This window comes from Catharus ustulatus, chromosome 21, assembly GCF_009819885.2.
Source record: "Catharus ustulatus isolate bCatUst1 chromosome 21, bCatUst1.pri.v2, whole genome shotgun sequence".
In the NCBI taxonomy this organism is placed as follows: domain Eukaryota; kingdom Metazoa; phylum Chordata; class Aves; order Passeriformes; family Turdidae; genus Catharus; species Catharus ustulatus.
In genome coordinates this window covers 4,995,953-5,012,595 of record NC_046241.1, presented here as the reverse complement: position 1 = coordinate 5,012,595, position 16,643 = coordinate 4,995,953, and positions in this window count along the sequence as shown.

The window sequence follows — 16,643 nt, the reverse complement described above, 5'->3', positions numbered from 1 at the left end:
CAGGCAGAGCCCAGAGACCACTCTGTACAAATCCAGAAGCTGCAGCTGTTGGGGTCCTGCTCCAGGAAGCTGTTTGTGGCTTTTCACAGAGATTAAACACCCCAAACACTCTTTTGGCTTTAAGGCAGTGCCTTGGGGCACTCAGGGCTATCTCTGCCTCAGCCCACACGCTGCTGGGACAATTCCCTCTGGACCAGCCTGTCCTGACATGCCACTGGTCACCTCCCAAGCACGCCACACTCAGTGGTACCACCAGAGATGTGTTATCTGTCCCTAAGAGTGGGAACTCTCTCATCCCAACAGCCTCTGCACCCCCCAAACACACCCACCCCCTACAGAGCCCGTTTCACCCCAATTTCACAGCCTTACCTGGGACAGCAAGAGCATCCTGCACCCAGCACACACTCCCCAGAGAGGAGAGCAATCCCTCCTGTGCCAAAGGCACCTCCCTGCCTCGTGAAACTGCTCCCACCCCGTTCCCATGAGCAGGTAATGCCCACTGGGGCTGCCCTAAAGCACCAGCACCTGTGCTTGGGCAGGGCAGGCTCAGGGCTCTGCCACCACCTGCCACCATTGATTTGTTGATTTGCTGATGCTGTTGCAGGAGCTTGCAGGTCATCAGAGCATCCCAGAACCATGTGTGATCTCCAGCTGGAAGGGATCCATAAGAATCAGCCAGTCCAACCCCTTTTTCCTGCAGGAGTATCTCACTGACCCCAACTCCTTGCTGCCCTCAGGCTCAGTGCTTTGGGTCACAGCTGCCACTTCACACTGGGAGGATCCCAGTCTGTGCTGGGACATGGCTGGGGGATCCAGTTTGTCCTGTCCCCTTCAGGTCAGGACAGACCTTTCCCTGAGTCACTTCATCATATTTGCACATCAATAAAGTAGTTTCCACAAATGACTAAAGCTTGTGCTGGGCTTAGCAGAGAGCCATGGCTTTTCATCCAATGCTGTTGTTCCTCTGTCTCTGTTTTTGAAGGAAACTAAACAGGAATTAGGCAGAGACAGCAGACCTTGAAGCTGGATTTTTCCATAACACCTGTTCAGAAGGTGAGTGGGACAGAAGATGCTGCTGTTCCCTGCCCCATCACAAACCCTTACCTCCAGCAGAGACCACAACGGGCCCAACATACCTGCCAGACTTCTTCCTCCCAGATTTTTTTGTTGCCAGATTTTTAGAGTCTTTATGGGCCAGGTTGACTCAAGAGGCATCATCCAAATTTCCTTGCCCCGAGATTTCCCTTTTTGCCTGGTTTCTGGCCTCAGCCCACCTTGCCCACATCAAGCAGATGGTGCCCGAGCCTCGTGCTGGAAGTGCTGTTGGCCCAAATGAAGCGTAACACGCCGACTTGTCCCTAACAAAGGGCTCCTCTGTTTGGCTTTCCCGGGAGGGTTATTATAGCCAGCGTTTATTTTGGCCTGGGACCAAAACATGCATTAGTGTGCCTCATCCTGTGCACTTCTGTGTGCAGCTCTGACAGGCGTGGGGGGCTTGCAGACACCAGGCCAGGCTCCAGGGAAGTTTTTCAGGAGTTAAAAATCTTCTTGTCATGCACACACCGTTCAGAGAAACAGGCCCAGGGCATCCTGGGGCAGGTCCTTCCTGACTCCACCTGTGCCCATCCTGGCCCAGGGATCTGCCCCACAGTGCCAGCTGTGCTGCTGGGCTGTGCAGTGATTGATTGTGGCTTCTCAGAGTGGGATAATGATTCTGAACCTGCATCCTAAACGTTTGAGGAAGTAACAAGGGAAGCAACAGGTTGACACTGTGCTGGGAGGATGCTCCAGGGCTGAAGGGCTGTTCAATTCCCAGTGCACAAACTATCTCTGCAGAGCAGGAGATGCAGGAGCTCCCCCACCCCATGTACCAGATTTTTTGAGGGTGATGCCACCCTTTCCCTGCAAGGTGCACCTCTGAGCAGGCTCAGGGGAGGCCCTTACCCTGCATTCTGGAGCCTGACAGGAACACCAGCAGGGTGCTGGGCAGCAGCAATAGCTCACCTGGCTGAGAGGAGCCCCAGGTGAGATGCTGGGACACTCAGTCCCCCCTCCCTGCCCCCCTGCTGCTGCCACAGGTGCTGTCCCCGTGTCCCTGTGTGAGCAGTTCCCTGGCTGTGCTTTTGGCACGTCCTTTGCTGGGCTGTGAACGTCAAAGCAGACGGCATCTGCTCTCTGTGCCGTGCTGTAATTAGGAAACAATATTATTAAAAGCACTTCCCATCTCTGCTTTCTTTTCATCTCCCCTCCTTCTCGTTGTTCCTCTATTCTCTCCGTGCAGCCTGTGGCCTTTGGGCTGAATGCTGATGAGCTGTTGTTTGGTCTAATCTGCAGTGCTTGTTAACGGGGCTGTTAACACAGTTTGGAACCACCTGCTCTGGGTTGGCTTCCCCCAAGTCCTGCCCCTCCAAATCAAGCCCATTGCTGGGGAGGTGCTGGGGTTGTTGCTCTTTTCTGCTCCAGATGCTCATGGGCACAAGCTCTGCCACCCACACTGAAACTGAGCTCTGCCCAGATCCTTGTGTTTTGCTGTGATGGCATCTGTGCAACGAGATTTTTTTTTTTTTGTAAATCACTACATAAAGGCATTGCCTATATATCTGTACACCCAGCCTTGTAACCTTCCCAACAATTATTTGTTTCCAAAAGGAGCATGGCCAGAGTTGGCAGCCACCAAGGGAAACAAATTGAGAGAGAATTGGGTTTGTTCAGCCTGGAAAAGAGACTCACCTTATTGTGGCCTTCCAGGATCTGAGGGCATCCTACAGAAAGATGGGGAGAGGGCCTGGAGTGACTGGACAAGGTGGAATGGCTTCACACTGAAAGAGAGTAGGCTTACACAGGATATTGGGAAGAGATTCTTCCCTGTGAGGGGGGTGATGCACAGGGTGCCCAGAGCAGCTGTGGCTGTCCCATCCCTGGCAGTGCCCAAGGCCAGGCTGGACAGGGCTGGAGCAGCCTGGGACAGTGGCAGGGGTCCCTGCCATGGCAGGGGTGGAAAGGGGTGATCTTTAAGGTCCTTTCTGATTCTATGATTTCTCCTGGACCATCCTTTCCCACCTGACACATCCAAGTGCCAACACTGGATGCAGGATGCTTTCCAGCACTCTTTGCACAGCAAGGATTTTACCTTCAATTCATGCATCTTTCAGTCAGATTTCAAGTATAAAATGTGGGCACAACACCCACAGACACTCCTCCTAGTGAGCTGAGTAAGAAGATGCAGATGGCAAGTGGGGAGGAACAGGGCTGCAGGAAAGGACAGGAGCAGTCAGGGGGGCCAGGAGAAGAGTGGAGCTGAGACCTTGTGGAGTTATTGGGCCAGGGAATCTCCTCTCTGCCAGACACAGCATGGCTCACACATCCCTAAGAAGTGCTTTGAGCTCCCTGGGTAGCAGCTGGGCCCGAGGAGTGGTGCCCTGTTTGTACCTGGCACTCCAGGGTGTGTTGGGATGACATTTCAACCCCAGTTCAACACACTCTGGGCACATCAGTGCCACCCCAGCTCTGAGTTACCCCACCTTGAGCTGCTCTGAGGGCTGGGAGGGAAGCCAGCTGCAATTTACTGCTGGAGAAGCAGCTGGAAAGAATCTTCCACATGTCAGCCAGAGCACATCTGGGTCTCTTGTTTTAAGTATCACTTGAGTCTAGGAGTAGATGAAAACTTCTAGAAGGTGAGATAACTTTCTAAGAAGAAGTTAGTAACATCATAAAAGAGTACCAAAAGTGTATTGAAGACATTTGTACCGTTTTCCTGCCCAATTTTCTCCTTTTGCTGAGCCCTGTGTTTGGGGCTAGATGAGAACCCTGGTCTCTCCAGAGTGCCCCGTAGCTGGTGCTGGGACTGGAGCTGCAGACATCAATTTGCCAAGCACAAAGATGCCTTTGAACCTAATAACTTGAAGACAATAATTCTCTTTTGCATGCTAATAGATAGGATTGTTCTTCAAATGTCTGACATTTATAGCAGTATAATATCCCTGGTGGAAAGCGTGCCAGGGATAGGCATGACTTCCCAAGGCAAGTCTGGGGGAAGAAAGGAACAGGAATTAATTGACAAGATTTGTGACTGAATTTCACTTCAGGTTTCCTCCAATTGCTGCTACTTCCTTCCCATATTTCAAAAGCTATGAGTGCCCTGGAAGGTAATTCACACAAAACCCCCTAAACAAAGCAATGTAAATAGAGCAGCAAGCGGAGATGGGCTGTAAATCAGCATCATCCACCTGGAAGCTTTGCTGGCTGGTGTCCAACTGAAAAATCAGGGCCAGGCCTCTGTAGCTCTGCTTAATATCAGAGAGACAATAGGCAGGAATGCCTGCCTGGAGATGTTTGCTTGAAATGGATGAATTATTAATAAACTTATTGTTATTTGTTATTGTTCTTAAGCAGCTTGTCTCGGTACACATGTTAAAGTGGATTTCACTCTTTCCTTATTATGCCTAACAAATATTTGTGTCCAGATGTGAAATGGGCACAGTATCTAAATTCTGATGAGAGATGCCCAGAGGGAATTTGTGTATATGGGGCAGTGGGAAATCTGGGTTTGTGTTTGCACCCCTGCCCCTCTGAGGTTACTGTTTGTTTGCTTGAGTCGAGCATCTTTCCAATGGCCAGCCAGCCCATGACATTGTTGGAAACCTGCTAGGAGAAGATGTGCAGCAGCTCTGAGTGGCAGGGCTGGCATTGCACCCAAAACTCCAGGGGGCTCCTTGCCCAGGTGGAATCCTGCCAATATCTCTGCTGCATTCCCAGCAGAGAGGAGGCCTTGAGGAACAGCAAGCCTCACATTTTTGGTGCTAGTTCATGGCTGAGACAGGAGTGGGAATGTTGCCATGATGTCTACTGAATAAATGTGTGCTACTGCTGCTCTCATTTGTCTGTACAGTTTTGGAGGAGTTGCAGATGGCCCTTTAAATACTTGCAAAGCCTGCAGCTTTTCCAGAGTGGGATTTTTTTCCCCCTTTCTCCAGGCTACTTGGCTCCCTACAGTAATTAATATTATCTAATGGGGTGAAAAGCAAAGCAAAGCCTTCATATTTGAGATTATTCACACAAACAAAAATGTAAACAGCTGTCTGAGAGAGGAGGAAGAGATGGGCTCTGAGACAGGACCATGCAGGAACGAGTGCTGGAGCTGTACAGAAGCCTGGGTGCCAGGATGTTTGGTGCCCACTGGGCAGCCAAGAGATGCTCTGCTGCCACGTCCTGGACGAGGAGTGGGGCCACCAGGAGCCCCAGGGCATTGCCCAGGGGGTTTGATTCCCTAGAAATCTCAATTCCCACAAAACCTGCTCGTCTCCAATGCCAGAATCATCACTGTGCTCATCCAAATGGCTCAGCCTGGCTGAAAACTTCCAGGGCTGAGGGAATCACAAGGAGAAAAACATCCCCCATGAACCACAGGCACTTAGTTTCAGATGTGTTCCTAGAGCACAGGGCACAGGATCTCAGAGCTGGGTGTTTCAGAGAACATGGACAGGATGGCAGGGTGGGATGGGATGGGATGGGATGGGATGGGATGGGATGGGATGGGATGGGATGGGATGGGATGGGATGGGATGGGATGGGATGGGATGGGATGGCAGGGCTGGGCTGGGCTCTGCCAGGGCAGGTGGCTCTGCTCAAAGCCAGCATTGAGAGGTGCCCAGGCAGAAACATCCCTGGCTGCAGGGACAGCTCAGAAATGAGCTGGGCTGCAAGCTGCTGCATTGAAACCTTTTGGAGGAGGCATTGGCTTTTAAAGTGAGCAGATCACCTCAGGAGGAGTTAGTGAAGCATTTCCCTTTGTTTTCCCTTGCTTTTCTCCCTTCCCTGGTCTTGTGGGCACAGGAACTCTCCATGTTATTAATCCTGACTTTGCTTAGATCTTGAAGCAGGGTTTTTCCTCCCATGGCATTTATTTACTCAGTTTTTTTTTCCTGCTTCTGAGGCTCAGGAAAAATCTGTTTGGCTGGTGCTTGTCTCCTGCAGGGCTCTTTGCAGGGGATGGAGATGGGAACAGCAATGTGGGATCTGCTGGGAGGGCAAAGGAGGAGAAGGTAACCACAGGGAGACAGCTCCAAAGAGCTGGGAAACAAAAATTCTGTCTGTGGCAGAGGAAAATGTATAAGGGAATGCTGGAAACACTGACTGCCAACGGGGGAGGTTGGATTTGCTCAGAAATGCATGGCTAGACTGTGGCTCTGGGTGAATTAATGAATGTATGTGCTGCAAGGGGCTCAGAGGAGACTGCTCCTGCAGAAAGGGGGGATTTCTCTCAGCCCTGAGAGTTTGGGAAGGATGCTGCTGTTCTTGGGGAGGTGACAGTGACAGTGCTGCCCCCCATCCAAGGCCTTGGTGCCTCATGAGCTCTGGAGAATAAAATAACTCAGGTGGTCTGTGCTGGTTCCCATATCCAGGGTGAATTTCATCATATCTGTTGTCTGGGGGTGAAATCTTGGTGGCAGAGCCAGAGATTTTCAGTACAACAATCTGCTGGCTCTGCTCATTCACCTTCTCTCTGCCTGCTGTGGACAGAAAAATTGGGTCTGAGATCTGGTGAGGACTTTTCTTCCAGCCAGGAGAGACATGGGAAACTTTCAAAATTCTCTGGAAGAGGCCGGAAGAAATATTTTTTCTCTTGGTCAAACATTTTAATAACTTAAAACATTTTTGTTTTCATGGTGATTTATTTTATATTCCAAAATTAGATCTTAGTAATTGTTTTAAACTGGAAAAACTCAAGATAACTCATTCCACAAATTTGGGAAGAGGATGTTGTGACTCTGTGGGAGCAATGTGTTTCTCTTTCTGTCCCTGACATGTGAAATGGCCATGACATTTTGCTGTTTTCATTTTGCCACACCTGCATTGTCCAACAAGTGGAAGTGGCTTTTCCAAGCACCTGCACCAAGAGCTGAATTTCTGCTGTTTGCAGGCAGAACAGGAGAGAAGCTGTGGGCACCATCACCATGGATATTCCCTGCAGAGAGGAGTCATGCATCGTGGGGAATGCACTTTATATAACTCCCTGGCTGAGTGAATATTTCCCAAGTTCCTGTTACAGCCACTGAGCAAATCTCTTGGCTGCACAGAAGCATCCCTGTAGCACAAAGCTGGGGAGGGGAAGCCAGACCCAGCTCAGCTGCAGCCAAAATATGGTTCTGAGCTTCCAAAACATTCTGGTGGTCCAGTGCTGCCAGGTGGGAACCTCCTGTTTGCTCTCTGGCAGCCACCAGGCAGTTTGCAAGGCCGTTCCTGACTGCAGGATTCAGCAGCTCAAGCCTGTGGAAGCTCTGGGTGAGGGAGCCTTGCAGGGTGACACTCCCAGGATTTGATTTCCTGACATCTTGCCCATCATGCAGCTGCTGCTGAGGCTCTGGGGTGATGCAGACCCTGGGTACACAAGGTCTAATTGTGCTGGGGGGGTTCTCCCAGCATTTCCATGGGCTGTCCATGGCTCTGCCTCAGCCTCTGGCCATGCAGTGCAGCCCTACATGCTCGTCCTTTCCTGCTCTCATTCTTGTGGTGTGAGTAATCTGCCCCAGAGCCTCCCTCGGGGGTCTTGGAGCCTCTTGGGCTGACCAGAACAGGGTCACGAATTTCTGCTGCTTTCACAGCTCCCTGTTGGGTTCAGGCTGCAGGAGCCAGGCTTTGGCCTGACATCTCCCTGGAGCACAGCAGTGTTTTGTGGATACTGCTCCAGCAAATGGTTTTGAAATGAAAATGTGCTGATTAACCCTGTTCCAGCAGTGTCTGTGTGACCCAGAGTGTGATGGGTACCAGGACACTCTCAGGCAATGCCCATGCCAGCTGCTGGGCTTCTCTGCAACAAAGGATGCTGTGCAACAAGCTCCAATGCTAGCACTGAACTTTCACATGGAAAACCCCCAGTGCTATTGAGCTGGTAGCTCCTGGTCATTCCCCTCAATTCCCAGTGGTGTCCCTCTGGGGAAGGTGTGAGGGAAATGCTAGCTCTGAGAGCTTTGACAAATAAATCCTGTGGACCTCACTGTAAGGCTGGAAGGTCTCTTTTGGAGGCCAGGAAATGAAGCACAGAGAAATGTTGCTGATCTGGAGGATGGCCTCTCTTCCAGAGCATTGGATCTTCTGAATGGAGAGGGAAGTGCCTCACTTCATTCCTGGTGAAACACCTGGACAAGCTCTGCTGGCTGACTGTAGGACTCAGGCATGAAGCCAAAAAATCTGCAGCCTTTGAATTCCACACCTCCCTCTGCCCCCAAATCAACAGGAGCCTTGTTCACCTCTGGACAGCTGAATTTCCACTTCATAAATCCAACCCCCCTTCTAACCTGGCATGGGGCACCATCAGCACTGTTATTCCATTAAATCAGAGTGAAATTCTTATCTTTTGTTTCCTTTTTCTTGAAACCAAAGGTCCACCCCTGTGTGGTTAATCCCAGACCTGATTCTGCAGGTGGGAAGTCTGTGAGTTCCCAGGACAGTGTGTTTCCTCCAGTGGCCACGGCACTTTTCACCTTTTCCCTCACACCTTCAGCAGAGATTTCTTTGAATACAACATGTTATCAAGGCAATGGAAAATCCAGGCTCCATATTGCAGATTTCTTCTCCAGCAGGGCTTGGAGGGAATGGGGGAGGAGTCAGGAGCATTATTATTGAATTAATTATTATTGAATTCATTATTGTTCAATTCAGATTATTGAATTCAGAGGGAGTTCCATGAGACTGGTGGGGAGGGTTGAGCTCCCCACAACGCTGATCCTGGCAAAAATTATCCACCACAGGCCCTGGCACTGCCATCCCATGGGTGACACCAGTGATATACCAGCACAGCACAGAGCCAGGGAACGAGGACAATGCCCAGAGCACAGCATTCTGCTGGCTTTGACTTCTGAATCTGTGAAAAACAGGGGTGGGAACGTTAGGTAATCCTTTGTAATCCCCAGCCAGGTGCTGTGTTGGGATTTTGGGAGTGCTGTGTGTTGCTTGGGGCTCAGAAGGGGATGAGGAATGGTCCTGCTGCAGGTATTGCTGGCACAAGGATGCAGTTCTGACCCCGAGCCCTGAGGAGCAGCTGGGAGCCATTGCCCCACTGTGCCACACAGGAGGGCCACACAGGCTCCCTCTGTGCTGTCACTCGTGCCCAGAGCCCGTTCCTGCAGAGCCGCGGTGCTCCGGGAGCCGGCAGAGCCGCCGGCAGATGTTGCACAGCTGGACGGGCTGTGCAGTGCAACACTGACATGCAGCGGTCGGCAGCTGCATCTCTGCCTGCCCTGCCCAGCCCAGCTCAGCCTCACAGGGATGGCCCCAGGACACGACCCGCATTGCTTCCCAAAAATTTAGCTGCTTCCCCGGGGAAAAACCCCATCCCGGCTGCTGATCTTGCTCCCACAAAAGCGGTGTTTGCCACAGAGAAATCACCTGCTGGATAAAGAGGGAGAATTGCTAGCAACAGCTTTTTTTCTTTTTTTCCCCCATCACATTATTTAAATTCCTGTAAAACTGGCCCATAACATTGCTTGTAAGTGCCCACGCTGCACCCCAGAGGGTGCTGACAGGCAGCTGCTCCCAGGTGGAAAAGTAGCTGCAATGCTGAACCAGGGCAGGAAAAGGCTGGAGCAGGGTAATTTCAGATGTCTGAGCTCTCAGGAGCTCTGGGTGTGATGTTGGCAGCTACACTGCTCACAAGAGTTTGGCCACACCGGGTGCCTGTGCTGAAATCTGTCCCTTTTATCAGTGCTGATGTGTTTTGAAGCCTGGCCAGGGAAATGGCACAGGGTGGGGCTGCCCTGGCTGCCAGCCCTGCTCCCAGAGCTGTCACACGGTCACGCTGTCAGCTCATGTGGCACCTGGCTGTCAGCCAGCTGTGGCCAGCTGGCCCCATCCTCTGCCCTGCAAGGGTCCTCAGACTTGAGCCCAGCTGTGGGTGGATGTCTGCCAGCCTGCAGCACCAAAACCAGGAGTGGTGGTGACAGGGAACAGGAAAAAGAGGAGACAGGGAAATTACAACATCTGATGCAAGAAAGATCTCCCTTTTCCCAGGTTCAGTGTCCAGAGTTCAGCAAATCAGGCATTTACAGTAAAGGTTCAAAAGATGCTGTTGTGGCATGAGAACCTGGAGCAGCTCAGGGAGGAATTTAGGAAGGAAGAAGGAGATCCAGGCTCAGCAGAGGGGGTGCTTTGGCTGGTTTGGTTCTGTACAAGGAGTCAAGCCAGGGCTGCAGTGGAGCAGCAGCTCAATGGAAGCTTCCTGGCAATGTGTGGTGTTTTAGGCAAAAGACTGAATAAGATTCTTAAATGTGTGAGAGGGGAAACAGTGAGTAGGTGCTGGGAGAGGATTTTACCTTTGTGTGGGGCTGGAGAGACTGATTCAGGAATTTTGCATCCAGTTCAGGTGTCTGCATTTAAGAGAGGGTGTTGGAGAGTGTTGAAAAGAACTACAAAAATGATTGAAAGACTGGAGAAACAGCTTTACAGGGGAGAGAACTTAAAGACCTCCATCTGTTTTCATTATTAAAAAAAAGAGGTTGAGAGGTGACTTGATGACAGTGTATAAATACCTTCAGAGGAGAAACGAGTGGGCATTGCAGGATCTGCAATTTAGCAGGGGAAAAACCACGGATGGCTGGAAGCAAGAGCCAGATGAAATCAAACTGGAAATTAATCACCTTCATTGTTTAAGAAAAACCCCAACAGGTCTAACATTTTGGAACAAATTCAAAGGGAAAGAGTGGCTTTCTTCAGTCTCAGTGTTGGAAAATGAAGACTGAGAGCTTTTCTCAAAGACCTGTGTTAGCTAAAGGCACAAGTTAGCACAGAATGGCTGGAGCTAAATGTGGAGATTATTGGGGTGAAATGATTGTGTGGATCCCAAAAGATGCACCAGCACATATTTTTGGGCTTATCCACCAGGTTCCTGAGTAGGTCTAATGAAGAATGTTAACTCAGGAGCAAGGATGAAGTGAAGAAAAGAAAGACAAAAAAAAAAAAATCCATCATGGGGTTGACTTTACTTACTGGCTTTTAAGGAAAAAAATAAATCAGAGACAAGGAAGAGGAACCCTCTTGACCCAGACACCTGCAGGTGTGGAGCAGCTGGCCAGGTACAGTCAGTCAGAGTCCCCCTCTGGGAGGGGGAGGACGAGCTGCTGTCCTGAATTAATGACACGAGTTCCAGAGGGGTTTAGCTGTGCTGGTGCAGAACCCAGCCCTGGTGCCAGCCTTGAGCCCTTCTGAGTGCAAACACCAGATCTGGCTGTGGCAGGGTGGGATTTTCCCTACCCTGGTGCACATCTGCTCCTTTGTTCTGGACAATGGAAGGATCCTTCCTCCGTGCTGCCGTTCCTGGCCCTGTTCCCACCCTGCCTCCTCTCAGCTCCTCCAGCAGCTGGGAGCAGTTGGATTTTGGGATGTGCTGCTGCCAGGTTGTGGCTTCTCATGGCAGCAGGGAAGCTCAGGCCCCAGCACATGGTGGAGAAGCAGAAATAAAAGGTTTTGCTTTGTTGGCTGGTGGATTGTCCAGTGTCAGTGACTCAATGTCCCACCTGCACCCCTGGGAATATCAAGGACCTTGTGTCCTGCCCTCACACCAACACTTCCCTAAATTATTCAGGGGTTACAGGGTTTGGCAGCTGAAAAGGTCAAACACTGACTGGAGTGTTGTCCCCAGCACTGTTCTTGGCTGGGCTTTATTCCCCAATTCCTTTGTCCCCCAGCCCTGCTGCTTGTGTCATGCTCCAGGAGCCAGGATGAGCCCCAGCCTTGCTGGAGCCTCCTGGGGAATCCCTGAAACAAAAGCATGGAAAGAATGAAACACCTTGAGTGCTTTAGGAGGGAGCTTGGGCTCGCTGTGGTCAGTCCTGCCCCAGGCAATGTGGGAACAGTGACAGCCTGTCTCATTTGGACAGGCCTCTCAATCCCTAATCCCCTCCCTCCTCATGTCCCAGGTAATAACATGCTCTCAGTGGAAAAAAAAAAAACCTGAGTGAAAGTGAGTGAAAGGGAAATGTCTCTCTGTGGCAGAAAGCAAGAGATTGAAAGTGTTAACAGAGCTTTAGGGTGGGTAATAGCAGGAGATTTGTGAAAAGGATCTGGAAGAAAAGCCCCTTTTCAAAGGAATTGTATAATCGCTGGTAGCTCAGTGTTTCACACTCAAGGATTGCCTTCAGATCTGCCATCAGAGGAGAGGATTTGCTGCTCTCTTCTGTAGATGAGCACTACAGAAACTCTTCCCTCACCGCTTTTCTAAATCTTCTTTAAAGGGATGCTCCTTTCCTACCGAGTGTCAGGGTTGTCCCTTTTTGTGACACACATTTGCAGAAATAATCAGGAATAAAAAGGGGAGCAGAAAGCACCCTCCAAATCCCAGTGTCCCCAGACTGGGGAGAGGGCTCCAAGGTGATGCTGGGGGCTGCACTGGAGAGGAAATATGCCCCACTTGTAGATCTGAGGGGTGCTCAGCTGCAGGCAGAGCTCTTTTGGCAGCAGGAAGGATAGAAAGGGTTTCAGTGGAAATGATCTTTATTGGCAAGCGCAGCTTTGCTGAAATCAACCCATTTTGTGGGAACACGTAGGAAACTATTGATGGGAAAAAAAATCTGAGCCATTCATTTTGACCTTCAGAGGATAATTTTTTCTTCCAAAGCATTTAATTTCAACAAATTGTTCAGTTTAGTTTTGACATTACCACTCAAATTGATGCCATTTTAATCTTCCACGTGTGTGAGCTGCTGGTTCCTGGCTGTTCCCTGGCAGTGCTGGGCTCCAGTGGCATCCACAGCAAAGGAATCCTTCCCCATCAACACCTCTGAAAGCCTTCTCCAGCAAATTTGGGATGGACAAGAGGATTTGGAGATGAAAACACATCTGAAAGCACCACAGTTTCCTGTGGAAGAGAAATTGTGCTTTCCAAGCACTCTGAGTCAGCAGTGCAGAGCCTGGCCCTCCCTTCTGATCCAACCTCTCAGAAAACAGCAATAAACACATATATCAGCCAATTTATTCTGTGGTTTGCATTTGTAGGACACTTTTGATGTGAAAAGGAGCTTAGCTTGAAATTTGTGTGAGTGCTTTAAGTTAAGCTGAGCTTTAAGTCTGTGTAGAACTGGGATCTGTTAGTGGTCCACACACCCCTCCTGTGTCCTGCTGATGTCCCCCTGGCAAGGGAGGGAGGCTTGGCAGCTGATTGCACTGATGTGAGGTGGCAGCAGAGCTGTGCCAGTGCCAGGTTTGTTTATGGCCATGCAGGAGTGGTGGTGGCTGCAGCACACAACGTTTGCAGCACTGTTCACCAGGGCTGGGACTCTTGCTGCTGTCTGGGAAGTTGCAGCAAGGACAACAACTGTTCCCTGATTCCTCCCTGCAGTGCTTTGTGCAGATAAAAAGGTGTGTGAGGCTGCAGAGGCTGCAGGGGGCTCATGGCCAGGGCCAAGGCGTGTCCCTTCTCACCCACACCCGGCATCCAAGGCTCCTCCTGGGTGGATTTGCAGGGAGCTGGAGGGAGGGATGCTCAGGGCTCAGTGACAGGGCTCTCCTGGAGTCACCTTTAAAGCAACATCATTGTTTCAGAGACGTGGACAAGGGCAAATTCCCCTTGAGCACAGTGTGTGAGCAAGCTGGACCCGATGAAAGAGGAATTTGTCAGCTTTGGGAGCTCGGTGATGCTGGGGATGCTCCTCCTGCAACCAAGGTGAGGCTGCAGGCCCCTGCCCACCCAGCCCTGCCACCAGCAGCTGTATGCCTGCAGAGACAACTCCCCAGGCTCCGTTTTTAACTCACTTGCTTTCATTTATATTCAAATCAGAGGATAAATGTAGGCAATTCGTGCGCTCAGCTCAGGCAAGGCTGCTGCTCCAAAGCAACCACAGAGAAGGTGTTTTATTTTAAAAATAGATAAAGGAAGAGATGAAGACAGGGAGTTCTGCACTCTAACTATCACCTTCTTGTTGCTAATTTTGGCCTGGTCATGAAAACAGAAAGATTTTGTAAAAATTATTTGTTTTCCAACAGATATGCTGTTACTTGGCTCCAGCAGGGACAATAAAGCCAAGGCTTCTGCTCGTGCTTTCAGTCAGTTCCTGTGTCTCATGACCAGAGATGCTCCTGGGGATTTCAACTTCCAATCACTCTTTATTTGATGATTTAAATAAATGATAAATATGCATATGGAATAATGAAAATATTCATGGCAGAAGTGCAGCCTAGGGGATGTATTGATCTCCCCTGAATCAGGGCAATACCTGACAGGGCTCTGCAAAGACAGTGGAGGGCACCTTGCTCAGGGCCAAGCCCTGCAAAAACCCACTGAGCTGGGCTCTTAAATGAAGGTGGAAAAGTTTCCAGCACTGTGTGTGGCTCAGTCTCACAGGCTGTGTGCCCTGATAAGGCACATGGGATCTCACTAACAACCCTGTGCATTTAGAGCAGAATTTTGCCATAAAAGACAATCCTGATGTTCTCAGAAGTGATGGTGCCCTTTTGCAGTGTGTTTTAGGCACATGTGTGCTGCCACCTCCATGTGTTGACCAGGCTGGACTCAGCCTTGTGCCTCAGCCCCCACAGCAGAGTTGTGCTGCCTTGTCTTTTCTGGGCTTTGCCCACCCTGGAGCACACAGAGCTGTCAAAATCTACTTAATACACATTGACTTAATGGGAGTTGTGTGGCAAAATGCTGCTGGGTGCTTGGAATGCCAAGTCTGCACAGAGGATTCATTACTCCTGGATTGCAATTAATGATAATTAAAGGGAAAAAAAAGAGAAGTTTTTGTATCGAGAGTTATGCTGGATGTCAGAATTAACATCTCATTGAATTATCAAAGCTTTCAAGTAGTGGGTGGTGGAGAGTGGCTTGGGGCTTGCAAATAGGTCAGAGAAAGAGCTGGTTGCTAAATATCTGATAGAAACTTTCCACCAGGGAAGAAAATCTTGCTGATTTGATGGAATAGGAATAATTCTTGGGAGGATGTCTATTCCCTTAAAACCTATGGAAAAAGCAGGCATGGAGGCTGGGCTGCCTGCATGAGACCTGGGCTCTGTGGCTTGTTCCCTGGGGATCCCTCCTGCTGCATATGCATTACTCCCCTTCTCAGTGCAAAATGAAAACACAGAAAGAAAGGGAGTGTGAACATTTTGGTGGCGTGGTGCCAGCGCAGGTCTGCTCTGTGCCTTTGGCACCTCCAGCTGAACGCCCTTGAAAGCAGCCAGAGGTTGTTAGGGCACTTGAGTTTTTGGGTTCAGCCCGGGATGGTTTGTGTCCGGTGCTCTGGAGCACTTGCAACTCTGTGTGACATCAACAGGGGGAGCGGCAGGTCCTGTGGAACTGTCCCTGCACCGAGCCTGGGATGTGCTATCCTCCATCCCTTCACCAGCATCCTTCATCCCTTCACCAGCATCCTCCATCCCCTTCACCAGCATCCTCCATCCCTTCACCAGCATCCTCCATCCCCCTCACCAGCATCCTCCATCCCTTCACCAGCATCCTCCATCCCTTCACCAGCATCCTCCATCCCCTTCACCAGCATCCTCCATCCCCCTCACCAGCATCCTCCATCCCTTCCAGTCAGCATCCTCCATCCCCTCACCAACATCCTCTATCCCTTCCACTCAGCATCCTCCATCCCCTCACCAACATCCTCCATCCCTTCCTTCACCAGCATCCTCCATCCCTTCACCAGCATCCTCCATCCCTTCACCAGCATCCTCCATCCCTTCACCAGCATCCTCCATTGCTTCACCAGCATCCTCCATCCCTTCACCAGCATCCTCCATCCCTTCACCAGCATCCTCCATCCCTTCATCAGCATCCTTCATCCCCTTCACCAGCATCCTTCATCCTCTTCACCAGCATCCTCTATCCCCTTTATCCAACATTTTCCATCCCTTTCACCCAGCATGTCCCACAGCCTTTCTCCAGCCTTCTCCTGGCAGCTTGGGCAGCTGGCAATGGTTTTCACCTAGGTGGGAATTCATCCCTCAGGTTTTCCATCCCTGCTGCCACTGGGATGTGGCATTAGCATGAAGGCTCTGGGTTGTGTGTACCCACAATGTGGCAGAGTCAGTAAATTTTATTGTTGTGGTTCTTTGTACTGATTCTCATAATAATTCAGCACTGAGATCAGCCAGCTGGGCAGATGGATGATGGTTTTTGCATGTGATCCCACCTCCAAGGGGTAGCCAGTCCTTTTTTCATGGGTCCTGTTGTGTGAAAGATGCCCCAGAACTGCCAGGATCTTCCAGCCTCCCTCCTTTGTTGGGGTGACAGCTGAGGGCCACCTGAAGATAAAGAGATGAAGGACTGACACGCTTAGCCTGCTCCTCCCAAGCAGAGGTGAGAATGTAATATTTTGGGAACCAGATGAGCAGACCTGGCAGCTGTGCTGTGGGGAGCAAACCCTGAGCTGAGAGGTGGGCACAGGGTCTGTCCTTTGGCTCCTCAGGCTGTGCAACTTCTATTTCAAACTAAGGAATTTCTTTGTTCCAGGCAACTCTTTTCTTAATCTTTGCTCAGTTTCTTCTTCCTGTTCCCAACCCTGTGTGAACTGCTGGAGGAGACAGTGGCTCAGCAAACCCTCCTGCCTCCCTGCCAGCTGTGTTCCCCTGATCAGAGGGACCCTCTGGTCCTGTGGGGAGTGACAGGCTGGCAGTGATTATGGAAAGCAACCTCAGAAGGGTTTGTCTCTGTG